The 27,190-nt window shown below is 48.2% G+C and overlaps 1 pseudogene; it reads left to right on the forward strand.

The window, feature by feature from the left end:
- Positions 1 to 26,116: 26,116 nt before the first annotated feature.
- Positions 26,117 to 26,578, forward strand: LOC103086013 (putative RNA-binding protein 3 pseudogene; annotated as a pseudogene).
- Positions 26,579 to 27,190: the final 612 nt, after the last annotated feature.

Here is a 27,190-nt window from a genome sequence, read left to right on the forward strand (position 1 = left end):
GAGCCTGCGCCCACTGCCGCCGCCCGAGCCCCGACGGCGATCGCCTGCACCCCGCGCTCAGCCCACAGCCGCCGCCGCCGCCGCCGCCGCCTCCCCCCAACTGCAGCCGCAGAGCGCGCGGGCGGAGGAAGGAGGCAGCGAAAGTTGGGCAGGAAACTTTTGGGCCCGCCCCCTCCGATCCGCCCGCCCCGCCCCACGAACCGCTATCTGCCTCAATTCTGACCCCTTCAGCGGCCGCTCCCGGGGAGGGGTTCTCCGAGGCCCCGCCCCTCCTGGAGCCGTCCTCCCTCTCTATTGGCTGTCTCATTGAATATAGAGTGATGGGGCGGGGTGGGCGGGGAAAGAGAGCTCATCTACATATGTAGCACGGTGAGGGCCCGCCCATTGGGCGGCCCCTAGCAGGCCACGCCCCCTCCGTGCGGCCAAACCAGTTCCCCCACCCTACAGGAGCTCAGTGCTGCCCGGGCCTGATCAATCCCGTCTCGCTTTGCTCTCAGCTCTCTTCTGTCTCTCTTTCTTTACAAATCCTTTCCAATTATTTCATTTTCACTGTTTTTTTCCCTATTTTCCTACCCTCCACATACTCTATCCTTTCTCTCAGACTAACATCTCCTGTGTCCATCATCTGTCTGTCGGTCTCGTCGTCTTTCTCTATGGATCTGTCTCCGACTCTGTCTCTGTCTCTGCCTCTCATCTTTTCTACTTTCGTCTAGTCTGATGTGTCTCTCTCTCCTTCCCCTCTCAGGCCCAGAGACACGCGCGCGCGCGCGCGCGCGCACACACACACACACACACACACACAACTCCCTCCCTCTCCTCGCTATCATCGAAGGACCCTCCCCCTCCCACTTAATTCCTTCCATCTGCAGAATCGCTTTGCAGGTCGGCCCAGCCAAGGGGGGCCTGGGTTCCTGTCCCAGGAAGGACTCCCCGCCCCCTTCCCTCGTTCCCCCTCCCCCTCTCTCCTCTCCTATTTCTGCTCTGGGTCCGCCTCACTTCTCGCCCTTTTCCTCAGCCCGGACCCCCGGCCCCAGGCCGCCCCGGTGCTTCTGCCGGTCGCCAGGACCCTAGATGGGTCTGCGGGGTCTGGGGGATCTGGGGAAGACGACTGCCACTCACCGCCCCAGGACGACCCAGCTAGTCCAAGTATGGCTGAGGGGAGGCCCCGCCCCAGCCTCCGCCTGCGCCCAACACACCCCGAAGCTCCAGGGGGACTTCACCCTCTCAGACTGGGGTAGTCTTCGGGCACCTGCCCTGCGCCAGCGCCAGGGACCTAGCGGCGAGGCGCCCGGAGGGGGCCGGAGTCGCCTCTCCAACCTCAAACCGGGCTCTGGAGCCATTCCCCCCGGCGTTCAAGTGCCAGCTCGGCTACCTTCCAGATGAGTGGCCTTGGCGTGGCGCCTAACCTCTGCGAATAAACCTGTTTTCCCTTCTGTAAGATGGGGAGGGTCACTGTCCTACCTCTGGGGATGTTTGTGAGCTTACCAGTTTGAGTTTAGTAATCAGAAGATATTCCATAAGGGTCAGCTCTCTGCCATCCCCGCTATGAGGATTTCTCCCACGACTGGCATCGGCACACATCTGTGGATGCTTGGACCTGAAAGGACTTCAGTGATGACCAAGTGCTACCCTTTCCAACCATGTCACCAAGCAAGTACCCCTTGGATTGTCTTCTGTCTCATTTGATCAGGTTTTCAAAGATTTTGTCTATCAAACAATTTGTGATTATTAGGACAAATGATAGCGCACACACCAATCATATCTTAATATTTTTATTCATCTGAGACACATCTCTACAGTACTCTTTATATTTTAAACCTATTTGTTTAAAGAGAAGGTACACACTTGTTAGGAATAAATGTTATGGCCATTTACTTTTGGAAACATTTGGGGTCATCTCTGGAACTCCGATACTATCTTTAAGGTTCCAAGGTGGGGGGCTGGATAGGATTTGGAACCACCGATCTAGACTTTCCCTAAATTTCACAGAGGAAATCGCTGGTCAGAGAGGGGACATCTTCCAATTGCACAGGAAGTTGGGGAGCCCAGAGGAGACCCCAAGGCTCCCAGCACCAGCCCAGAACTCTCTGTCTTTGGCCCCCACTCTCCTTCTGGACGAGGGTAGTCCTGTTATTTTGAAGTGCTGATATTTTTCCCTAGTATGGTTTGCAAATTCAAATTGCTTTAGGGGCCAAGCAGGTGCCACTAGGTATAAGGCAATAGACAGGTAGTGATGGGGCACGTGGAGAACCAAAGTGCTAGCCACACAAAACCCTTCTGCCATGGTTCTCAGCCTGAGACTATGAGTCTGACACCTGGTCTGGGGTTCCCTGTCCTTAAGAGTGATTTGATGCTGTGAGGTTGCTTGTCCTACCTGGTGACCACTGGCCTTTTCACCCCAAACCCGCCTTATCCCTGCCCCATAGTTCCTACGCAGGGCCTGGTACATAGATAGCAGATGATCCAAAAATGTTTGCTAGGTCAATGGTTGGATGGAGAGATGGCCAAATTATGCTCGCCTTTGAAGCCTGAATGGCTTCTTTGCTTTTGTACTTTTCCCCCTCCTCTTGCCCACAGCACACCTGCTTGACACATGGGCTCTGTATCCAGTTAGTGATCAATAAATTTGAGCAACTGACAGGCAGTTTGCCTGGATCGCAGCTGACTGGGCCCCTCACCAGCCCCTCAGGTCCCTGAGACAGCACGTCCCGTGGGATGGGAGGTGATGGGGGGTGAGGGTGACCAGGTGGGTATCAGAGGCCTGGGTCCCAGGATAAGAAGACTGGTCCAGGCCCAAACTCTGTGCCTCCCAACTCCCCATCATGTACACATTAAGAAGCCTTGCTTTCAAAATGTCAGAGGTCCTATCTCAAGCCTTCACGTTACAGAGGAGGACGCACCATGGCCCAGAGAAGGAAAGGGAGTGGCCCAGGGTCACCCAGGAAGCCTGATGTCTAAGCCACCTGCTCCTAATCCAACCTACATCTAGCTCTCCCTTCCTTGGCCCTGGCCTGGCAGTCTCCTGTATGGCCATTCTGGCCTATACACTATCCTCAGAACCACAGGTAGGAGGGAACTCTCAGGTGAGGTTTGGATCCCTGCCCCCTGCCCTTTCTGGGGACTCCATCCACCCTGTGGTCTCCAGAATGGGACAATGGAGAGAAGACAGGATTTGGAGAAAAGAAATCTGAGCGGGTGGCTTCGGGCAAGTCTCGGCCCTCTCTGTAAACCTCAATTTTCTCAGTTAGTGACTGATGGGGTCAAATGAGGTTGCAAACAGGAAGGTGCTTTGCTAGCTGGGAATAAGCCATCATGCGGGAAGGAAGTGTGGTATTAATAATTTCAGCAAGAGCGATATTCAACCTTCCTGGACTGGTGGTTGGAGGAGGAGGGAATATGTAGGGAAGTGTCTGCAGCTAAAGTTGCCCAGGCAACAGTTCTGATAGGTGTTTGGTGGAGTTTCAGACCAAGAGCTCTGAGCTCAGAGCAGGAGAAACTTTGGAAGGAAGAGCAAGCAGGGGTCTTCATGGGGTGGGGGGAATCAGCCTTCAATTTGGGCTTGAAAGGCCTGCAAAGACGAGCAGAAGAAGGAGATGGAACTTCACAATCCTGTGCAAATTTTTGCTGCTTATTTCACTAAAGAACATCTCGTGGTGATTTGTAATGCAAACGAACCCCTAACCCTCTTGAACCTGCCTGCATGCCTTGCGTCAGGAATTAAAACAGCAGATACGTACTGGGAAGGCTGACGGTTTGCCTCTCCTCTGGGCCAGGGCTGAGCCCTGGGCTCCTTTGGGCTGTGTGTTGACACAGAAGGTGTCAGTTTACAGCAGTGATAGCAAAATGGCAAATACTCTCCCTGCACACGCCACTGCCCCATCCCCCAACCCGGGACAGAAATCACTGAGCGCAGAACTCCTTCCCAGACAGACGGGATGCCAGACTCCACCTCCACACAGCACTCTGCGTTGCCACTGAGGGTGCAGTTGGCCCAGAAGATGAAAACGATTTGCCATCCCTTATATCCACCCTCCCAAAGAACTCTCTGACCTATATGAGGACTTTGCGCAGAATTAGAAAGAGGCTACCCTCAACCCCAGTGGGCTTGCGGTACCCGCTTCTTCCCGTGGATGCAGCCCTGTTGTTGTCAGGGCACAGGACCTAGTAAAGGCTAACTAGATTTTGGCACCTACCAACCCCAGATATCGTTGTGCGGTGCTCCAAAGGGAAAACCAGAGAGACAGCCTGACCACTCCAGGCCCCACTCACAGACTCTTGACCAGAAGAGAACCACGCAAGGTGGGGAGAGCCATGAACGTTGAACTCAGCCGGCCACTGCATATAGGTTCAGAGCAGCGCACAGTGCCTAGGCCTTTGGAGTCTGCCCCCTTCCTCACTGTGTGACAGTGGCAAGTTGAATATCCTCTGCTGCAGTTTCCTCGTGTGTAAAATCTTTCCATGGTTGCTTGAATCCCAAGATGCAGGAAAGCATTGGGCACCTGACAGCCCTGGCCCCTAGAAGGCCTCAGAGAGTGCTTGCTCAGTTTCAAGGCTAGGTTCCTTGAAGTGGGCGTGAGGAGTACCGCCTTGGATATCGGACGCCTAGGGTCCTCAGCCTGGGGCAAGCTGGCAGACGCCCCTGCACCACCGATCCCTGGAAGTCATAGGGGCAGGTCTAGCAGACCCCCTGCTCCCCAAGGAACGGCCTTCAGAAAAGTGGTGGGGCAGAGATGGGGCCTTCCTCACATAGGGACCATGGCAGCAGTGACTTTCCTCCTCTCCTTCCAATTCCACATCCACGTTTCTTTAAAAACTCAAGCCGTGTACATTTTACCAATAGTCTGTTAGCCACCCCAACCCCATGGAGAGACCCCAGGCCTTCAGGGCTAGAAGGAAGATGCCTGGTCACTCGGGACCAGTGATTGAAATGTGAGCGTGTCCTTTTGTGGGGCACAAGGCGGAATGGCTCTTTGATTTGTATGTATTTAGGCTTGTGGGGCCTCTGGTTGGAAGATGGGGGTTAAGACACTCACCCAGAGTTGAGTGTGCAGAGCTCTGTACATTGTCTTGGGAAAAGTCTTGTCCGCATCAAAGAATGGAAGGGAAACTGGCTAATGGAGACTTTGGGAGGGCTTGAAATTGCCCCTCCAGTGACCTTTGGCCTTCCTTGTCTCCTTAGAATCTTTCCATGGTTGCCCAGTGGATAAGGTCCAAACACTCACTGGGCACGACATTCAAGGCCCTTTTGACCTGTGACTCCCGATCACCTTTCTACCTTAACTGTAGTTTCAACCTACCCTCCAACCCCTACACCACACGTGTGCCGTGCCCTCTGGCCGAATGAAACCACTGACCTTTCCCCACTCCTGCAAGGTCTTCCTCGGCTCCGTGCCTTTGCACATGCTGTTCCCTTACCAGGAAGAGCCCCTCTTTCAGCCTTCCCAGCAGACTCCTCTTACCCTTCAAGACTCTGTCGAATAAATGACTTTCTCCAAGAAGCCTTTTGTAACCACGACCCCCACCTCCACTCTCACACACACCCACTAGATGTTTTCTGTTTTATTCTTGACTATCAGTGTTTGCATGGTATTATGACATCATAATACCATGAGAAGGTCAGTCCTCCCTTCTCACCCCCTTTCCTCACAGCACCGCCACTGACGAGCTCCTTTGCCTGACCTAGTGCTGGATCAGAGCAGCCCCACTGTTTACTTAAGGAATGAACGAATAAACTCAGAAAGCCTTTGTGGTTTGTAGACTCAGAGACAGGAGACTGTCAAATCTGGCCTGGAACGTCTCAGAGCCTCAGAGGATTGCAGAAACTCAGGGGGTTCTGGCAGGGAAAGTCACTGTTCCCTGTGCATCCATGCCCTCCCTCCTTTTCCCAGCCTCCCTTGCAGTTGAGCTGGGGCCACGGGACTTGTTCTCAGTGACAGGAAGGTGAGAAGAAACAGCGTGTCTCTGGTGAGGCAGCAAGTGTCGGTGAGGGTTCTCCATATTTTCTCTCTCCCATTCTGCTGGTGGGAAGTGAAAGATTCCAGGACAGAAAAGGCCAGATCCCTGTATCCACATCGCAGGACAGCTGACAAGGAGGACCTCTCAGACTGTGTTGGGGGCTAGAAACAAACCTTCTGGTGTTCAGCCTCTGAGAAGGAGGTGTGGGTGGGGGATTATTTGTTACAGCAACAGAGCCTGCTCTAGCTCAGCTAAGAGAGGGGCTCAAAGATGATCCGGTCCCCAAACCTCATTTTACCGATAGGAAAACTGCCACCTAGAAGAGGAAAATCACCTGGCTTCTGCGTCTGTGATTTTTGAGTTGTCCGCCTGAGAAACTGTGTGGTGGCAGCAGCCTAGTCTTCTGATTTCCAGCGCCCTTCCTCCTCAGCCTACGCACACAGAGGGTGTTAACCATAATCCCCACCCCGTAATATTATTCTTTATTTAATTGTTTGTTTATTAATATAATAAGTCCCTATGAACAAGCCGGTCAGAGCAAAACCTGGACCTTGACAATATCTTCTATCTACCTATGAGGTCGCCCCTTAGCCAGGCTCCCCCAGTCAGAGATAATCAGCGTGTAGAATCGTTCCCTTGCTTTCCTATTTATAGAGTTTTGTCTCGTATATATATTCTAAAAATATATATATTTGATTTATTGTTTAACTTTATTTAAAGAATATCATACTGTTGGAAATCTTTGTGACTTGCTTATTTCACCTAATATAGTACTGCTAAATGGTAATCATATTGAGGAATGCCACTGTCACCCATTCATTCAGATGGCTGTACTCTATTCCACTGTGTCACTACAGTACAGTTTACTCAACCATTCTCCTGTTGATGGCTCTTGCAACAGTGCAGGCGGGACTCTTCCTGACCTACCTTTGCAAGAGTATCTCTGGTGTATGTGCATTTGCTGCATTGCAGGATCCATCAGCGTTCACCTTTACATGATATTGCTAAATGTTTTCCAGCAGAAGAGGTCCTATGGGTCCACACTCTGCGCAACACTTGATTTCAGACTTTTTTATTTTGCCAACCGTGTGCGCCGTTAGCTCTCCTGACACTGTGGCAGGCTCCCTGACCTCCCTGACCTCCGTTTCCAAATCCGCTGAAGGGAGGTGATATTCTCAGTGCCTACACGGCTCCCAAAGTGAGGCCCACAGGGAGAATGGGTGGTGTTCATGCAGGACACACGAAGCCAAGGAGCGGGAAGTCTGGCCTTGCTCTGCCATGGTCTGCACAGCGACGGACAGGCAGCTACTCCTTCCCAAGTCTCCAGGACCTGGCGGTTCCCTCCATTTCAAAAAACAAGAGGCTGAGAGGAGTCAGCGTGTGTAATCAGCACACTGGGATACGGAAAGCAGAAGCAGGCAGACCCTGAGAGTTCAGGGCTGGGAAAGGATTCCAGGCCCACCCAGATCAGCCAACTCATCTGACCCACGCTTGGGGGGTTTTCCTGTTGGCTCACGAAGTGATATTTAGTCAGGGGTATTGTTCTCCCTGGACCCTGCCATTGATAAGACAGAGAAAAACAGCTCCCACAATAACACTGATGCCGCCAGCCTTTCCTGCCACTTGCCTGCCTGGTTGGAGTCCTTCTCTCCTGCACTCCTTCCTCTCTCTCCTTCCAGAGACTATGATTCAGGCCAAGACGCCTCGTGGGGCTGAGGAGTCGGGGGTGGGCTCAGTGCCCACCTTCAGTGGCCTCAGCGGGCTCCTAGCTCCTTCTAACCTTGGACCTTCAGACTGTCAGAGCCCAGAAGGCTCCTAGGCGGCGGTGTGCAGAGACCAGCTTACACCGGCTCACCAGAGCCAACCGCTCCATGTTTAGGGATTCTGTCAGTCAGTTGTTAAACACGTCATTACAGGCTTCCCTGGTGGCGCAGTGGTTGAGAGTCCGCCTGCCCATGCAGGGGACTCTGGTTCTTGCCCCGGTCTGGGAGGATCCTACATGCCGCGGAGCGGCTGGGCCCGTGGGCCATGGCCGCTGAGCCTGTGCGTCCGGAGCCTGTGCTCCGCAACGGAAGAGGCCACCGCAGTGAGAGGCCCGCGTACAGCAAAAAACAAAAAAAACCCACAGTCATTACTAAAAATTAAGTTGTTTAATATTACAATTCAATCACATAATAAAACACAGGTAATAAATACTTACAACTCATCACATCCTAATTATTTGATTACCTTTTGCTGTTATCAAAAACATTGCACAAAATATTGTTTTGTGATACTTTTGTTTCATTCATAAGAAACATACACTGGTATACATACCTGGTGTACCTGGTCATGATATAACCAGAAATACATGATACGTATTTCTTTCTTTTTCTTTTTCTTTTTTTTGTGATAAGAACACTTAGGGACTTCCCTGGTGGCGCAGTGGTTAAGAATCTGCCTGCCAACCCCGGGGACACAGGTTTGAGCCCTGGTCCGGGAAGATCCCACGTGCCGCAGAGCAACTAAGCCCATGCGCCACAACTACCGAACCTGTGCTCTAGAGCCTGCAAGCCACAACTACTGAAGTCCACGTGCCTAGACCCCGGGCTCCGCAACAAGAGAAGCCACCGCAATGAGAAGCTCGCGCACTGCAACGATGAGTAGCCCCTGCTCGCCGCACTAAAGAAAGCCCGCGCGCAGCAACAAACAGCCAACGCAGCCAAAAATAAATAAAATTAAATTAAGAAAAAAGAGCCCTCTACCCTTTGCTAAGGTCTACCCTCTTAGCAAATTTTTGAGTGAACAATGCAATATTGTTAACTATAGCCACTAAGCTGTGCAGTAGATCTCTAGGACATATCTTGTATACCTGAAACTTTGTACCCTTTAACCAATACCTCCTCCCAGCCCCTGGCAACCGTCATTCTATTCTCTGCTTCGATGAATCTATGTTAGCTGCCTCGTATAAGTGGTAGCATGTAGCATCTGTCCTCCCGAGCCTGGCTTATTTCACTTAGCACAATGTCCTCAACATGCATTTCTTTTTTTTTTTTTTAAAACATCTTTATTGGAGTATAGTTGCTTTACAATGTTGTGTTAGTTTCTGCTGTATAAAAAAGTGAATCAGCCATATGTATACATATATCCCCATAGCCCCTCCCTCTTGCATCTCCCTCCCACCCTCCCTAACCCACCCCTCTAGGTGGTCACAAAACACCAAGCTGATCTCCCTGTGCGACGCAGCTGCTGTCCACTAGCTATCGATCTTACATTTGGTAGTGTATATACGTCCATGCCACTCTCTCACTTCGTCCCGGCTTACCCTTCCCCCTCCTCATGTAACATGTATTTCTTAAGCCACTATTTAAAACATGTATCGGCTGCTATTACACTACTGTTCAAAATTCTCCAATAGCTTCCACCACGCTCGGAAAAAGCCCAGAGCCCTGACCCTGTCCACAAGCGCTGCAGAATCTGCCCTGTCTCTCATTTCCCGCACTCTCTTTCTGGCCACTGTCCTTCTTACTCTTCTAGGACCCTCAGCTTGTTTGCCCCTTGGGGTGTTTGCACTAGCCATCTCCACTGCCTGGACCATTCAGCCCCAAATATTTACCTGGCTGCACAGATCATTCAGGCTTCAACTCAAACGTTGCCTCCCTACTCATTTATTTGTTCACTTATTTATTGTGGGTCTCCCCTGCCTCCAGCCCCGCACACACACACACACACACACACACACACACACACACACACACACACCAGGATGTAGACAGGGACTTTGCCCAGCACACGGCATACTGCCTGGCACACAGTAGGGCATCAATTCATGTTGGCGAGTGAATGCACTGACCCCAGCATGTGGGAGCAGTACTCCATGTCTCCTAACAATTGGAAACTAGCTTGATGTTCTCCCTGAGCCCGCCAGCAGAAAGTGAGGCCCAAAGAGATAAGAGATGCCATAAGGTCACTGAGGGAGTGAGTAGAGTGAGGCGTGCAGCCCTGGCCACCTGACACCACTGTCCCCTGCTGCCCTGGGCTCCCCAATCTGTAGCCAAAGGTTTTGTCCTTGAGCCTACCTCATGCCTGGGCCTGTAGGAATTCCAGCTCTCTTGGACCTTTACCAGAGGGTTTGGCGCCTTTATCCCTTTTAGTTTCATTATTTTATGTTGCTTTCTTGTATTTTATTTTTGCTGTATTTTATTTCATTTCATTATTTTATAATAATGGTCCAGTTTCTGTGTTCTGGTGAAGGCTAATCATTTACTAGTAGATCCTGAGCTTTGGTCATTTTTCTTCTCCCTGCCTCTCCCTTCCTCCCCAGTGATGGCCCTCTCAGGCCGATCCCCTTTCCACTGTGCCCCAGCTGCCCCCTTACTGGGAGGAAAACACCGTGCTCCCCAGGGCCTGCTGGGTGGGTGTTAGGGCTTGCCCCACCCACCCCGTGTGAGCTAGTGCCTTTCCCTAAGGCCCCTTCCTTTGTGGGCCCTGACTCCAGAACCTGAACGAAAACTCCCTGAACCTCAGCTTCCTTGTCAGTGCTTTGGACATAGGGATCTGCGCTGTGCCTACTTCCCAGGGCTGAGAGGATCCAGTTAAAACAAATAGTTGTGAGCATCCTTTATGGGCTCTGAGGTTCTATCTGATCTTGAGCATGTGTCCGCAGTCATGAGCAGAAAGGTCTTCTTACTTAGCCCATTGGTCCTTCTGTCCACAGTCTGCCTCGGCCAGTTTCGAGCCCCTTCCCCTCAATGTCCTCCCTCCTCTAGCGGACATGCTTCTCTCAGCCTTGCTCAGCCCTGCCCTCCCAGCCTCCTGAGCCAATAACAAGGCTCTCTGATGCATATAGCCACTCAGACCCACTCCCCTTACTGCTGGATTGCCAGATTTAGCAAAATAAAACAAACAACAAACAAACAAGTTTTGCTGGAATTTGAATTTCAAATAAACAATACTTTTTTTTTTTTTTTTTTTTTTGTGTAAGGGGGGCCTCTCCCTGCTGTGGCCTCTGCATCGGCTGGTAGACTCTCATTTTTTTTTTTTTTTTTTTTTTAGTGTAAGTATGTCCCATGCAATATTTGGAACATACTTATACTAAAAAAAATTGTTCGTTGTTCATCTGAAATTCGGATTGAACTCAGGGTCCTCCTATATCTTATCTGGCAACCCTACTTCAGGGCTTTCCTCAATTTGCCTTGGGTCAATCACCTAAATCACACTCTGCATTGGTTTCACTTTCTGAAAACAGGAAGCACAAGAGATAACTCTCAAGAAAGTTATGAGACTAAAAGAAAAAAATGCTTGGGAAAGTCCCCAAAAAGTGTGACTTGCCTACAAGGTTGAGCAAATCTCATCCTGGAGCTTAAAACCGCCCACCAGGTCTGGAGGTGGGGTCTGTGTTCTTCACCCTCCCCAGGAAAGCTTCCCACCCAGGCTTCCCCACCTCTTGTAAATCACTCAGTGAGCTTCTTGGCATGGGCCATGCCACATTCCCCCACTCTACCCTCAACGGCCTGCATGTCTCACCAGTCCCTAATGACATCATACTAGGGCACTGATTTTTATTCTCCATCCTGAGGCCCGCCATCAGCCCAAGTGGCTAAGCATTAGGAGGACTCTACATTTCAGTTTGCTCACGAAAGTCCAGTCTCCTGCCGGTCATTCCTGTGTGGACTGTAAATTAATAATGCCTCCTTTCACTTTCAAAAGTGGGCAACAAATTATCTGTGACCCATCACCACCCTGCCTTCTTAGTTCCTTGTCTGCCTCATCTCCAGGGACCATCACTTCCACCGCACTGCAGTCCTCGCGCTTCCCCTGGCCATATTCTGGCCATGTTCACTCGGAACCATCTTACTTCTGACATGGAAAACACAAGCATCTCTCTTTGACCATAACTCCTCTCCTTCCACTTACTCCCATTTTTTCTCCTTTCCCCCACCCACCTTACATGTCTTGGTGCATCTTGTCAATCACTCTTGTCAGCATCCCACTGGTCCCATGGGCCTGGTATCTCACTCACCCAGAAATTTTCCAGTGTGGATTCATCCATCATCAGCCTTCTCTGGACTGGCCTGGACTGGCGAGAGATGCTGGCGAACCTCACACAATCACATAGTCTGAGGCCACTAAATTCTTGGTGGAGGAAATGGCATCACTGAGCATGTGCTTCTGACAGGACGCCTTGGCTACAATGTAGGGCATAGACTGGGGGTGAGGGTGGGGTGCCAGCAAGCATGAGACCAGAGAGGAGCTATTCATTCACCAAGACCTTACTAAGCACCTGCTCTGTGCAGGCACTGTTCTAGGCACTGGGGATAAACAGTCAACAAAACAAACAAAAATCTTTACTCTCAGCAAGCTAACAGTTCAGTGGAGGGATTTAGACAGTAGACAAGTGTATTAGTCTGTATTACACTAATAACAGAACTATGGGAAATGTCTATATCTATATCATCTATATGTGTATCATCTATATCTACATATAGAGAGAAGTTTATTGTAAGGAATTGGCTCCCATGGTTATGGAGACTGAAAATTTCCAAATCTGTATGGCAAGCTGGAGACCCAGGAGAGCTGATGATCCAATTCCAGTCTAAATCCAAAGATCTAAGAACCAGGAGAACCTATGATGTAAGTTCTGGTCGCAGTCTGAGTCCGAAGGCAGGAGAAGACCAACATCCCAGCTAGAAAATGGTCAGACGGAGAGAAGAGAATTCTTTCTAACTCAGCTTTTTATTCTGTTCAGGACTTCAATGGCCTGGTTGAAGGAGGAGGGCAATCTGCTTAATTCAGCCCACGGAGGGTGCTTCTGGATGGTCATCTCATCTCATAATGTATGACCAGGTATCTGGGTGCCCAGTCAAACAGACGCCCAAAATTAACCATCACCACATGTAAGCAATTAAAATAAATAGTACATTAAAAAGTGTAAGAGCTAAGGAGAAAAAAAATAAAGGAGGAAAGGAGAATAAGAAAAGTTAGCTGTCGAAGTTTTCCATGGGGCAGTCAGGGTCAGCCCCTCTGAGGAGGTGACAAGTGAGGACCTGAATGAAATGAGGGGGTAAAACTTTGGGATATTAGAAGGAAATGCATTCCAGGGAGAGGAAACAGGAGGTTCAAAGGCTTAAAGGTGGGACTAGGCTGGCCATGTTCAAGGGACACAGAGTAGGACCCAGGAGAGCAAGAAGGAAGGTAGACAGTGTTAAGGTTTCGAAAGGAAACGGGGTCCCATGCAGAGCCTTGTGGGTCATTGTAAGGATCGTGGCTTTTATTGGGTGTGACATGCAGAGGCACTGGAGGGTTCTGAGTGGAGTGACAAGATCCGACTTTCACTAGAAGCAAGTGACCGTGGACGCATAGATGCTGGTTGGAAACCACCGTAGTGATCCAGGCAAGAGATGATGGTGGCTCTTCCCAGGGCCTCTGAGCTTAGCAGGGATATTGGACTCTCGACCCAAACACCCACACACAGTGTGCCAGGCCCGGTGCTGAGGTCCTGACACAGGCACACGGTAGGAGTCCTCTAGATGACTCCAGATCGCAATGTGCTAGTGAGCTCTGCCAAAGCCCACGGTTGTGGGCAGCCCGGAATCTGAGGCGGGTCAGCTGTGGTCCATGTCCGCTGGTAAAGTGTGCCTTGTTCATGGTTGGCTTGCTGTGGCACGGCCTAGGAAGATCCCCAGGCACAAGCTTCCCACAGGGGTCAGCTCCAAGTCGGCCGACCTAAAACAGCTAGAGCCCACAGAGATGCCTCTGCAGACCAGAGGCCAAGCAGCCACCCTGCTCAGGTCCCTGCGTCTGCCTTTCTCATCCGTGACTCCCCTTAGCCAGAGCTGACAGGGTTGGACACTTGGTCTGGCCCAGGCGGTACAGTTTTCTCTCTTGGACTGAGAGAGACCCAGCCAACTCCCAGCCCCCGCCATCATCCCAGAGCAAACCCTGCCCTTGGCCTGGTGGAAAGCCAGGCTTAGTGGAAACTCTTGCTCCCAGTGGGCAGGCTCCAAGCAGGTCAGCCACTCCTGACCCCTTCACTGTGTCCGAGGGGCTCCCCTTTCTCTGGAGCCTTCACATCAGTCCTCCTCAGAACCTGTGAAGGGGAAATGGATTTGTTCTTGAATAAGAGGTCAGACTCAAGGGAGGACTCACTGACCCCTGGGTCATTATCATGATCATCATTAAAGCTTTAATTAATTTCACAGTGTGGACTTGTTTTTCAGAGTTGGTCACTGCCCCTGGGAATTCGTAACCTGAGACAGATAGACTTGTTTAAGATACGAGTAACAGAAAAGACATTTGCAAACCTCAGGCAGCATTCAGAACTCCACAGATGGAGAGAACCTGAACTTATGCTGAGTATATCTTAGATATGCCACCAAAAGTATAAGCAACAAAAGAAAAAATAGATAAATTGGACTTCATCAAAATTAAATTTTTTTGTGCACAAAGTAAAATTTTAAAAATAAGTAAATAAAATAAAATGAAAGGACAACCAACAGAATGGGAGAAAATATTTGCAAGTCATATTATCTAATAAGGAATTTGTATTCAGGGTATATAAAGAACTATTAAAACTCGTTAATAAAAAGACAACCCTTTTTTTTTTTCCAAAATGGGCAAAGGATCTGAATACATATTTCTCCAAAGAAGATATACAAATGGCCATTAAGCACATGAGAAGATGCTCAATATCATTAGTCATTAGGGAAATGCAAATTAAAACCACAATGAAATACCACTTCACAAACCCTAAGATGGCTATTTCTTTTTTTTTTTTTTTTTTTTTTTTTTGCGGTACGCGGGCCTCTCACTGTTGTGGCCTCTCCCGTTGCGGAGCACAGGCTCCGGACGCGCAGGCTCAGCGGCCATGGCTCACGGGCCCAGCCGCTCCGCGGCATGTGGGATCTTCCCCGACGGGGGCACAAACCCGTGTCCCCTGCATCGGCAGGCGGACTCTCAACCACTGCGCCACCAGGGAAGCCCAGATGGCTATTTATGTTTTTAAAAAAATGAAAATAGCAAGTGTTGGTAAGGATATGGAGAAGTTGGTGGTGGGAATGTAAAATGGTGCAGCTGCTGTAGAAAACAGTTCCTCAAAGAGTCAAACGTAGAATTACCACATGGACTGAGAAATTCCACTCCTAGGTATATACCCCAAAGTGTTGAAAACAGGTACTCAAACAAATATTTGTACAGACATGTTAATAGTAGCACTACTCACAAGAGGCAAAAGGTGGAAACAACCAAAATGTCCATCAACTGATGAATGAATTTTTTAAAAGTGAATATTATTCAGCCATAAAATGGAAGGACGTACTCATGCATGCTACAGCATAAACCTTGAAAACAGTCCGCTAAGTGAAAAAAGGCCGTACACAAAATAATTCATCTTGTATGATTCCATTTTATATGAAATGTCCAGAACAGGGAATTCCACATATAGGGAGAAAGCAGTTTAGGGGTTGCCAGGGACTGGGGAGAGAGTGGGGAGAACCGGGAATGATTGCTAATGGGTATGGGGTTTCTTCTTGCGTTGATGAAAATGCTCTGGAATCAGATAGTGGTGATGGTTGCACAACTCTGTGAATACACTAAAAAACACTAAACTGTACACTTTAAAAGGATGAACTTGTGTACGTGAATTATGCCTCAATTTAAAAAACAGACTCAGTGTAAATTTTCAAGTCCTGTAGGGACCCATTCTCCAGCACCCCCTGGGGGTGAACAGACCTAGATGGAGGGTGTGTTGCCTCCATCTTGGGCTGTGTTGAAAGAAGGACAGCTGGGGGCATGGAACAGGAGCCCTTTCAAAGTAGCTCTAGCAAAGGGGAAGATTTGCCCGGTAAATGCAGGAATAGCTCGTGATGCCTGAGGCCAGGCAGTGCAGGACTCACAAGGTGTGAAAACAGGAAGGGAAAGTTGTCTGGAACTAAAGCAGCCACTCTCCCAGCCTCCCTCCTGTCTCTGCTCCAGGCTCCTCAGCCCCCCGGGGGATGCTCTTCGTCTCTATTTATGTACGAATCCTCATGACTGCTCCTGAAGGCTCTACCCCTGAAGAGCTCAACGCTGGCTAATATCTGACCCCGACACGGCATGCTCCAATTCTAGGAGACACAATCTGATAGGACTGAATCCAGCTTCTGGATTGATTCCCCCAGGTCAAAGATGTTCACCCACAGTCCAATTAGCTGTACCTCAGAAGAGGCTGGGGGAAATGGGCTGTTTCTCTTGTATCTTAAGGATGGTCTGCACCACTACGCAGTAGGACAGACAGGGCCGAAGATCACTTTTGTTCTGTTTCTCTCTGTGTGTCGGCTTTGCTTCCTTACTGCAAGCTGGTGTCTTCCATGTGGCTGCAAGCAGCTCCAGATCTACACACCTTGGAGAAGGAAGGATTCGTCTGCTTCCAACCTGAAGAATCTCAGAGAAGGGGCTTCTCTGGTGGCACAGTAGCTAAGAATCCGCCTGCCAGTGCAGGGGACTCGGGTTTGAGCCCTGGTCCGGGAAGATCCCACATGCCGCGGAGCCACTAAGCCTGTGCGCCACAGCCACTGAGCCTGAGTTTAGAGCCTGCGAGCCACAACTACTGAGCCCGTGTGCCACAACTACTGAAGCCGGCGCACCTAGAGCCCGTGCTCCGCAACAAGAGAAGCCACCACAGTGAGAAGCCCGGCACCGCAACGAAGAGTAGGCCCCGCTCGCCGCAACTAGAGAAAGCCTGCACGCAGCAGCGAAGACCCAGAGCAGTCAAAAATAAATATATTGAAAAAAAAGAAAAAAAAGAATCTCAGAGAAGAAGTCTGTTTGGTCGAGTTTAGGTCATGGGAAGGTCCTGAGGTCAGTGGAAACCCAAAGGATGGGTAATAATCCAGCAAGGTGCTCCCTCTATAGACATGTGAATGGGGTGGGCATGGCTCCCAAGAAGAGGAAGGGATCCAGAACTACAAGGTCCTCTATAGGGTCCATAAGAGCTGGAGATTAGGAGAGGATAAGACCACTAGCCTATCTGATCAATATGTGAGAGCATCTTGGAGGAAGGTAGGAGTTGAGGAGTATTTCCATGAGAGAAGAGTTATTATCTGGTGCCTTCAAAGCTGCAGTCACTAGAACGAGGCATTGGGAACCATCTCAACAGATTCTGATAATCAGAGGAGCATCCAGGGAAGCCTTCACCAATAAAGCACCCTAATACACATGCCTGGTAAGAACCTAGCACGTGCTCAGTACTTTCACATGCCAAGAGCACCTCCGCAAATGAGTTCCTTTCCCTGCTTTTCAGATAAGGGGAACCGTGGCTCTGAAAGGCAAAGTCACCCATCCTGGTGGAGCAGGATTCCTTGCAGGGCTTCTGACTCCAGCTCAGACTCCTCCCGTTGTCGTGTACTGCCTCACCCTTTGCAGACCTCTGAGATGGTGCGGGGCGTCAGGGCCGGGGCTGGGTGTGGAGCCTGGATGTGTGCGGCCAGATGGAAGAAGCCCAGACCTCAGGAACTACAGTCACAGAGCGTGTGGCCGTCGCTAGGCACGTCGAAGCTCCTGTGGGAGCTGCAGGGGCGGAAGGCAGGCGGAGTATGTGTGTGTCTGGGAAGCCACATCCTCCAAATAAACACATCCGTGAGGGAACTGGGGCACCTCCCTGTGACTGAGGCCATTTGTTTCTGAGCAGTAAACTGTGGCTGACCGGGAGACTGGCTGATGCTTCCAGGAAAGAAACTCATCTGATGCTCCACCAGCCCCAAGATGCCTGCCTCCAGGGCCCCCCCCCCCAGCCCCCCACCCCAGATGTTGGAGCGGTCCCTGCCCCCAGGGCCCCCCCCCCCAGCCCCCGACTCCAGATGTTGGAGCCCTTCTGTGGTCACCATCTCTGAGCTGAACAGACCTTTGTTCCAGGGAAGTCTTGAGGGAAATGCAATCACTGCCTACACATCCCTGTAGGGCTCAGACTTAGGGCAGAAGCAGCAGATGTGTCCTGGAAACACCAGAGACGACAGAGAAAGGAAGATTCCCACCCGACGGGACGAGAGACTCCGTGAGTGAGCGGGCTCCTGTGGTTAGAGGTGTACCAGCTAAGCTTGAATGTCACCACGGAGGAGAGATGAGGAGGGAATTGCAGCCATGCCGGTGGATTAGGCTATGTGACTTTCAAAGTCCTCCCCCAGCCCTGAACTCAAGCAGTACTCCCCCTCCTCCAAGCTTTATTTCCACTCCATTCCTTTTGTTCTAGGGAATACTTCTGTGATGAACATTGCTGTTTGCTTCCCAGCATCCTGCCCGCTCTCCCAGCGTTCCAGAACAGCTGCCATGCAGTTCTGGTGGGACTGACCCTACCCCCAGCACTGGGAAGAGGCCTTGGTTTGCCTCAGCCAATCAGCATGACCCCATCTCTTGGCAGAGTGCTGGGTTACTGGGCAGGCTGGGACTGAAGAAGAAAGCCACCAGGGCAGAGTATTTCCCCCGGACACAGGTTTTGGTTCAGGTGTGGGCACGGGACCTCAGCAGGACAAACTGGAGGGCAGCCCAGGACTACCATGTGATGGCTGTGGGAAGGATCCCTCCCTGTCCCCGTGGGCATGACTGAAGCAGCACACACCCAGTGTAACAGGTGCACTCCACGCCCTCCCCATATCTCCTGTCCCATTGCCCATTGCCAGCTCTTGATTTCTGTTTTTTTTCAGCTGGAAGCTTTTTCTGGCTGCTGGAGCCCACTCTGCCTGCTCCCAGGACAGGCCAGAGTAGCTGGTCCACTCGGTGGGATAACTCTGATACATAGTTCCCCAAAATTCCTCAGTAGGATTGCACTCTAGTTTTCCAAAGATAATTTTCTTGATAACCTTTTATGGACTATTTCCCTTCTCTGTCTACTGGTGTTTCCTGGGATATCTTCCCAAATAAACCACTTATTCTCACATTCTCATCTCAGGATCTGGGGCTGGGGGTGGGGCTGGGAGAAGGGATCTAGCTTAAGGCACCTGGATTGTTGCTGACAGCCATCCTGAGGCTACACGGGAGCCAGTGTTAGGATGAGACCGAGATATGGAAGAAGGCAGGACAATGAAAAGTGGGTCCTGGGAACACTGATGAGCTGTTGAATCCACCGTGCCTGAAGTCTGCCTTCCCTCTAGACATTTCATTTTTGTGAACAACACATTCCCTTTCTAGTTTAAGCCGCCTGGAGTTGGTTTTCTATTACTTGCAAGCGAAATCATGGTGAGCCATGTGATTCACAACGTGGACAACCTCAAGCACGGCCTTGCAGGTTGGGGTGATGGACAATGAATGTTTGATAACGAGGCAGGGAGAGACAACCTGCCATGGCAGACGGAGGAGATGGACGCAGTTAAACTCCCATCTCTGCCACTTAGCATTTAAGTGGATGAGGCACTTATTTCCCTCTCTAAGGCTCAGTTTTCTTATCCATAAAATAGGAGCCTTTCAGGGTTATTGTGAGTTCTGAAAAAATAACACTTGAAAAGTAGCTAGCCTGTAGCAAATGGTCAGTAAATCATAGGTATCATTGGTAATAGAAGAAGGAAAAGAATAAGGAGAAAGAGAGAAAAGAGAAGAAAGAGAATTTATTCTGTGCCCTTTAAGACACTAGTGAACAGAACTTCAGAGTGGGGGAGGGGAACAGGGCGTTGTCCAGACTGATTGGAGAGGGTCCACCTTGGGATTCAGGGAGATAATAATAGTAGCTGACAGCTCTTTCTCAGCACCAGGCACTGTTCTGAGCCCTTTTCACTTGTAAATTCAGTTAGTCTTCTCAAAAACTCTATGAGGCACATACTAGTATTACCATCACTCACCACTTCGCAGAGAAGGAAACTGAGGCACAGAGAGGTTGAGTAACTTTCCCAAGGTCACACAGTAAGTATGTGGCAGAGTCAGACGGGAACCCAGGCGGTCTGAATGCAGAGCCCATACTCTTAACCTCTACTGACTCTTTTCAGCCCCAAGATAAGGGAAATGCCACAAATGTTGAATGGTTTTCATTACAGGATGAGGCGTCTGGGCTCTACCCGTAGGCAGTAAAGCTTTACTGACACTGGCCTGGGGACAGTGAGAACATTGCATAAACCCCTGGTAATTGGTTAAATAGCTATGGAGTCATCCCAGGAACCAGATTTTCATCCCATTCTTCCCATGGTAACAAAACCTCCAGCGCATCTTCCAAAAGGGAAACCAGAGAGCTGAGAAGCTGTTCTTAACCCCTCTGAAAGATAAGAGATGATGTAGGAGAAAGAATGAAAGATAAAATAAAGTAAGAAAAACTTCCTAGTGCTTGTGAGACCCTGAACTTTACTCTCATAAGAGGTTGGGAAACATCTTTTTCCAAAGAAGGCAGACTTTCACCCATCTTAGGATGGTTTCGGGGCTGAAGGAATGCCACGGGACCCTTCAAAAATGAACTCCAGCAAAGGAGATAACTGTTCTTTCAAGTTTCATGTCACATAGCCCTTCACCCAAAGACCTAAAAAACTATTGCAAAGATATTTAAAAGCTACGAAATAAATACATCACAGTTTTCAGAAATAAGAAGAAGATATAGAAGTGAACCAGAAACTTGGAGGAACCTTTAGGAAACCCAAAACAGATGATGGGCTCTGAAGGGAAGAGGGAAAGCGTGGCACAGGGTATACATGGCTGTGATAGCCATGGTACGTCCAGGGCAAGGCATCTCGACTCAGCTGGAGTTCGGGAAGGGGACTGTGGCTGGAGCTATGACGTGGGGGAGGCCTTAGGATCCTGGCTGTGAGCGAGGGCTCTGAGGGGATGGAATCACCAAGTAAGAAGTCACTCTGGGTAGAGTGAAAAGAGATCAGGGCGAAGGATATCAGAGGCTGGGCAGAGGGAGGTGAGTGTTCAATGACCCAAGTATGTAATTGCTTCACTGTAACCCTGACTTCCCTTCTTTGTTGGCTTTATCACCTCTGTCACGTCCCCCTGAAGGTTTGCTGCAAGACATTGTTTGTTAGGGAGATGAGGGTGGACGTACCAAAGAGGGTCTAGAAAATGTCTGGGTTCCAGTCTGTTCACGGGGTCTCGCTCTCTTTGTCCTTTCCTCCTGCCCCGCCATTTGTGTCATCTTCCCAGGCTGAGCCGTATCCACACATGACCTTGCTCTGAGGCCTCCAGCTCAGAATGTTGAGCCTTCCCGACAGGTTCGGGCCTTCAAAGCCCTGAGGCCGGGATCGTTAAGGGCAGGGGGTTGGGACTGAGGCCCTGACTGGACGGGCACTGGGAGAGAATTTGGGAGCAGAGGGTCTTCTCACAGGACTGGAGTCACAGCAGCCCTGACTTTACATCCCCAGGGAGATCAAATCTCTGCCTCTGAGAAAAGAAGGGGGGATACTTCTGGCCAAAACTGGTGGGTTGAACATTGACATTAGCGTTCACTCCATCCCACTAAAATGACAATAAAAGGGTCAAGATATAAACCCACAAAAATAATAGGACAAGGAGAGGGGATTATGCAACATAATTTTCCAGGGTGGAAAGCTGACGGGAGAGTGTAAATGACTTAGCAGACCAGAGGGAGCGGAATCACCAACGGGCAGGTAGGAAGCCAAGAAGCAAGTCGACCTACATTGCAGAACCCCTCAAAGGCTTGGAAACAGAAGACATCCCTTTCCTCTGGAAGTGGGTGTGAAGGTGAAGCCAGAAAGAGGAATGATCGGCTAAAAGTCTGTTTAATTATCCAACTGATTTGAAAACTTACACCAACACAGAAACCCTCACACAAATGTTTACAGCAGCTTTATTCAGAATTGCCCAAAACTGGAAGCAACTGAGATGCCCTTCTATAGGCGAATGGATAAACAAACACACAAAATTGTATATCCATACAATTGAATAGTATTCAATGATAGGAAGAAATGAGCTATGAAGCTGTGAGAAGACATGGATGATTTTTTTTTTGGCCACATTGTGCAGCCTGTGGGACCTTAGTTCCCAGGCCAGGGATTGAACCCGGGCCCTCGGCACTGAACGCATGAAGTCCTAACCACTGTACTGCCAGGGAATTTCCACACGGGTGAATCTTAAATGCATATTGCTAGGGGGAAGAAGCCAGTTTGAAAAGGCTACATACTGTAAGATTCCAAATATATGACATTCTAAAATATATGACATTCTAAAAAAAGCTATAGAGAAAGTAATTGCCAGTGATTGCCAGGAAGCAGGGGAGGGTTGAATTGGTAAACCACTGGGGATTTTTTTAAGGACTTTGAAACTGTCTTGTATGTTACTGCAATGGTGCATTTGTCAAAACCCATAGAACTTTATAGCACAGTGAAACTTAACATATGCAAAATTTTTAAAAAATCACTTAGGAGGTCATCAGACCCCAGGATGGAATGTATAATGTGACAAAACAATCTAACTCTATTGCAAATGTATAAATGAGCCTGATTGAAAGGGGCCAGGGCGGGGGGGTGGGGTGGGGAGAAGTTGCTGACCTAAGTAACTTTGGAAATGAAACAAGACTAAAGGCAAAAGAAACTGTACATAATCACTATATTCCAGTTGCACGCTAATTCTTTCCCATGAGTTTATAGGTTAACAGTTCTGATACTGCTATACATGTGCAGTGGAAGTGACTAATTAGGTAAATGCACGGAGACTGGTTTCTCACCGTTTGAGTGGGAGGTTACAAACAAGTAAGGAGAAGAGGCTACGATGATCCGTTTCTTAATGGATTAGAGTGGGAGGTAACAGTATGAATTTATATTTAACTTAGTATAGATACCATACAGATGGTTACATATAGAACTATTTATAGATATGTATATATATATGGTTTAGTGTACACACATACAATTTTTGCTCTGTCAGCTGAACAATCCTAGAAGCTACAACATCCCAATATCAATGAACATACCCAGCACCCAGATCTTGGTTTCTAATACCTCTCTCCAATAAAAGGAACCAGGACTCCTTGGAAAAACGGCTGGTTCTAGAACTGGGGCAGGAAATACACAAACAAGCCTGGGGTGGAAAAGTAAGAAAGTGCTCGCACATACATAACACGCACGCGATGGCGAGGGCATGTCCAAGGACAAGGGCACCAACTGGAAAAGCTCCTAACAGCCAAAGTTGGAACAATTTGAGCAACTAAATAAAGTAGTATTGGGCTTCCCTGGTGGCGCAGTGGTTGAGTGTCCGCCTGCCGATGCAGGGGACGTGGGTTCGTGCCCCGGTCCGGGAAGATCCCACATGCCGCGGGGCGGCTGGGCCCGTGAGCCATGGCCGCTGAGCCTGCGCGTCCGGAGCCTGTGCTCCGCAACGGGAGAGGCCGCAACAGTGAGAGGCCCGCGTACCGCAAAGAAAAAATAAAAAAAATAAAAAATAAAATAAAGTAAAGTAGTATTGATTTATAACTCAAAGTATAAAATAAATGCCCATACTGATATAAATAATGATTAAAACAATAAGCAGAGAAGACTAGTCAAATCTCCTGTACAGAAGAACTCCAAATAATTTATGTAGAGACTCTGCCCTCAAGGAGGTAGAACCTAACACCCCAGTCCTTAAATATGGGTTGTGCATAGTGACTTCCTTCCGAAGATTACAGTATTGGGAACTGGTGAAAAGAGTCACTTTAGAAGGGAGAAACCTGACAATCAGTACCTCAGTCAGGTGATCAAAGTTAATATTGTCGGTGATAAGCCATGTTGGTATCATGTCCTCTTGATATACTATGATGAGAATGGTGCCGTGCCTCTGTGGTCTTTCTCTCAAGAACACATAACCCAAGTCTAATCACTAGAGAAACATCAAAAAGATTCCAGTTGAAGGACATTCTACAAAGTACCTGAACAGTATTTCTCAAAATTGTAAAGATAATTTTAAAAAACATGAAAAGTTTGAGAAATTGTCATACCTAAGAGGAGCCTAAGGAGACATGAATGCTAAATAGAAACTTTATTTTTTAAATCCATAGAAACAATAAATGCTAGATAATGCTAGCTAGAACCTAGAACGCCTTGAAGAATCTACTCAACTAAAATATGTAGAGGGGGATAGAAAGGAGGAGGGATAAACTGGGAGATTGGGATTGATATATACACACTACTATATATAAAATGGATAAGTAATAAGAACCTACTGTATAGCAGAGGGAACATTACTCAACACTCTGTAATGACCTATATGGGAATAGAATATAAAAAAGAGTGGATATATGTATATGCATAACCGATTCAGTTTGCTGTGTAGCAGAAACTAACACAACATTGTAAATCAACTATACTCCAATAAAAATTAATTTAAAAATAAAATATATAGAAATACTTTCTGATAGAAGTTTTTGTTCAAGTTCATTCATTATAGGTACAGATTGAGGGTAAAAAAGCTGGATCTTTGGATGAACAAGTGATAGAAAAGTATACATTTTAGTAAAATCTCATTTTAGGGTGACAAAAATAATTCCATCAAATTCTCATTAAAAGATTATTAGAAATTAGTGTAAATTACATCTTGTCTAGTATCACCACTTCTGATTTTAAAATTTAAGTCTACAAATAACATGAAAAGACATTAGATATTATTCTTGTAGACTGTTAAAACACTTGGGGAAAATGAAAATTTTCCTTTGGAATAAACTCAATGTATTATGCCCAAAAAAGTCTAAGAAGCTGTTTAACCCCAGATCCATTCCCTCCCTCACTCCACAGGTGGGGGACTGTCTGCTCTGCACCTTAGTAGAAGCCTGAAGCTTCACTATCTGGAGAAGATAAAATAAGGATATCCAGACAGGAAGACAGCAGACACAGATGGGTGTAGAGTGTTAAAAATAGGGATGAAATGGAAGTTTACTTACTAGATGGTGAAACTGCCGGTCTTCTTCCCCCACTCAAATCCAAAACTACTAGTAGCCATGTTTACAAGGTCCGGCAAGGACTGGGTAGGCAGGCTCCCCAACAAAATGTTGGCCTAGGGCTTCCCTGGTGGCGCAGTGGTTGAGAGTCCGCCTGCCGATGCAGGGGACGCGGGTTCGTGCCCCGGTCCGGGAGGATCCCACGTGCCGCGGAGCGGCTGGGCCCGTGAGCTGTGGCCGCTGAGCCTGCGTGTCCGGAGCCTGTGTTCCGCAACGGGAGAGGCCACAACAGTGAGAGGCCCGCGTACCACACACAGACACAAAAATGTTGGCCCGATTACCCTAGAGAGAAGCCCACAGTCACCAAGCACACACCCCTACCTCCAAAACACAAACATACACAGAGTGTACAGTCAGATTTTGGTGTCTTCCTCAGACAAGAAGACAGACAAGAATCACCTTTTGTTTTGGGGAGAGCCTCTACTAAGAAATAAAAGCAACTTGGGAGAAACAGAGGCTTGCAGGGAGAGGAACACTTCAGGAAAAACTATCATGAATATTTTCAGAGAGATGAGAAGAATTATTCCATACATGAAACAAAAAGAAGGAACTATTAAAAAGAAGATCCAGAGAACAAAAATGAGCTATTAGACGTTAAACATATAATAATAATAAAAGCTCAGTACCTTAAGAGAAGGAAAAGGCACATTAAGGACTGGGAGAAAACATTTGCAAAACACACATCTGACAGAGGCTTGTATCTAAAATATACAAAGAACTCATAAAACTGAACAATAAGAAAACCAACAACAACAACAAAAAAGAAAACCAACAAATAAACCAAAAAATAGACAAAAGATCTGAACAGATACCTCCTCAAAGAAGATATACGATGGCAAATAAACATATGAAAAGATGCTCAACATTATATGTCATTAGGAATTAACAAATTAAAATAATGAGGTACCAGGAATATCTAAAAGCCAAAACACTGACAACACCAAATGCTGGTGAGGATGTGGAGTAACAGGAACTCTCGTTTATTGCTGGTGGGAATGCAAAATGGTACAGCCACTTTGGAAGACAGTCTGGAATTTCTTACAAAGCTAAGTGTAGGTTTGCCATCTAATCCAGAGATGGTGCTCCTTGGTATTCACTTAAAAGAGTTGAAAACTTATGTCCACACAAAAACCTACACACAAATGTTTATAGCAACCTTATTCATAGTTGCCAAAAACTAGAATCAATCAAGATGTCCTTCAGTACATGAATTCAAAAAGTACCAGTAGAGCCCACTCTCGGCTCCTTGGCAGGAACTGTCTCTTTGGCCTTCTTACTCCTTCATTTCCAGGACTCAAATTTACTGCCATGTCCTCTGAAGAAGAGAAGCTCTTCGTGGGAGCCCACAATTTCAACACTGATGAGCAGGCTCTAGAAGACCACCGCAGCAGCTTCAGACCTATTTCTGGGGTGGTTATTGTCAAGGACTGGGAAACAGCGATCCGGGTTTTGGCCACATCATTATCACCAATCCAGAGCATGCCTCAGATGCCATGAGAGCCATGAATAGAGAGTCTCTGGATGGTCGTCAGATCCATGTAGACCACGTGGGCAAGTCGGCCCTGGGGAACAAGAGGGGGTTCCTTTGGGGCCTATAGGCGTGGTCACAGTTACTCTAGAGGTCGTGGGGACCAGGGCTATGGAAATGGCAGGTATGACAATCAACCTGGAGGATATGGATATGGAAGGTCCAGAGGCTATGGCGGCAGAAGCCAGGGTGGTCATGACCGCTACTCAGGAAGAAATTACAGGGACAATTATGACAACTGAGTTGAGGCATATGCACACCTAATGAAGATACACAAGGAATGAAATTTCTTCTGATTCAGGACGATCCTTCCAAATGGCTGTATTTATAAAGATTTTTGGAGCTGCACTGAAACATCTGTTTTAGTACATCAACCTCTGTTTTTTGGGTTGAGCTCCCGAGGTAGCTTGTTAAAGACCTTTCAGAAAGCTTCACGGGTTTTTTAAAATTTTTCTCCCATTTAAAGACAAATTCTGAGCCATTTGTAGAGTATGGGTATTTTTTTTCCCTTTTTTACCAGTTTTTTAGTTCAGGCTCTCAGGATTATTGGTTCTGGCAAAAAATGTTTGGCCAGACTGATTGTTTTTAAAAATGTGTATCTAGGAACATTTTAAAAACCTGTACACAATGTTTAATCATGGTTCGGAAGCAATTTCCAGCTGTTAACTATAAGAAATCAAGAACATGATTACTTAGAGGTGTTTTGTACTCCCGATCTCTGTCTGATTATATAGAAATTTCTTCAAAATATTTGTGTATGTTTTTTTGTTTTCGTTTTTTTGTTTTTTTGTTTTTTGGCCGAGCTGCGTGGCTTGCGGGATCTCAGTTTCCCAACTAGGGATTGATCCCAGGCC

This window comes from Lipotes vexillifer, unplaced genomic scaffold (assembly GCF_000442215.2).
Source record: "Lipotes vexillifer unplaced genomic scaffold, Lipotes_vexillifer_v1.1 scaffold59, whole genome shotgun sequence".
Lineage (NCBI taxonomy): Eukaryota > Metazoa > Chordata > Mammalia > Artiodactyla > Lipotidae > Lipotes > Lipotes vexillifer.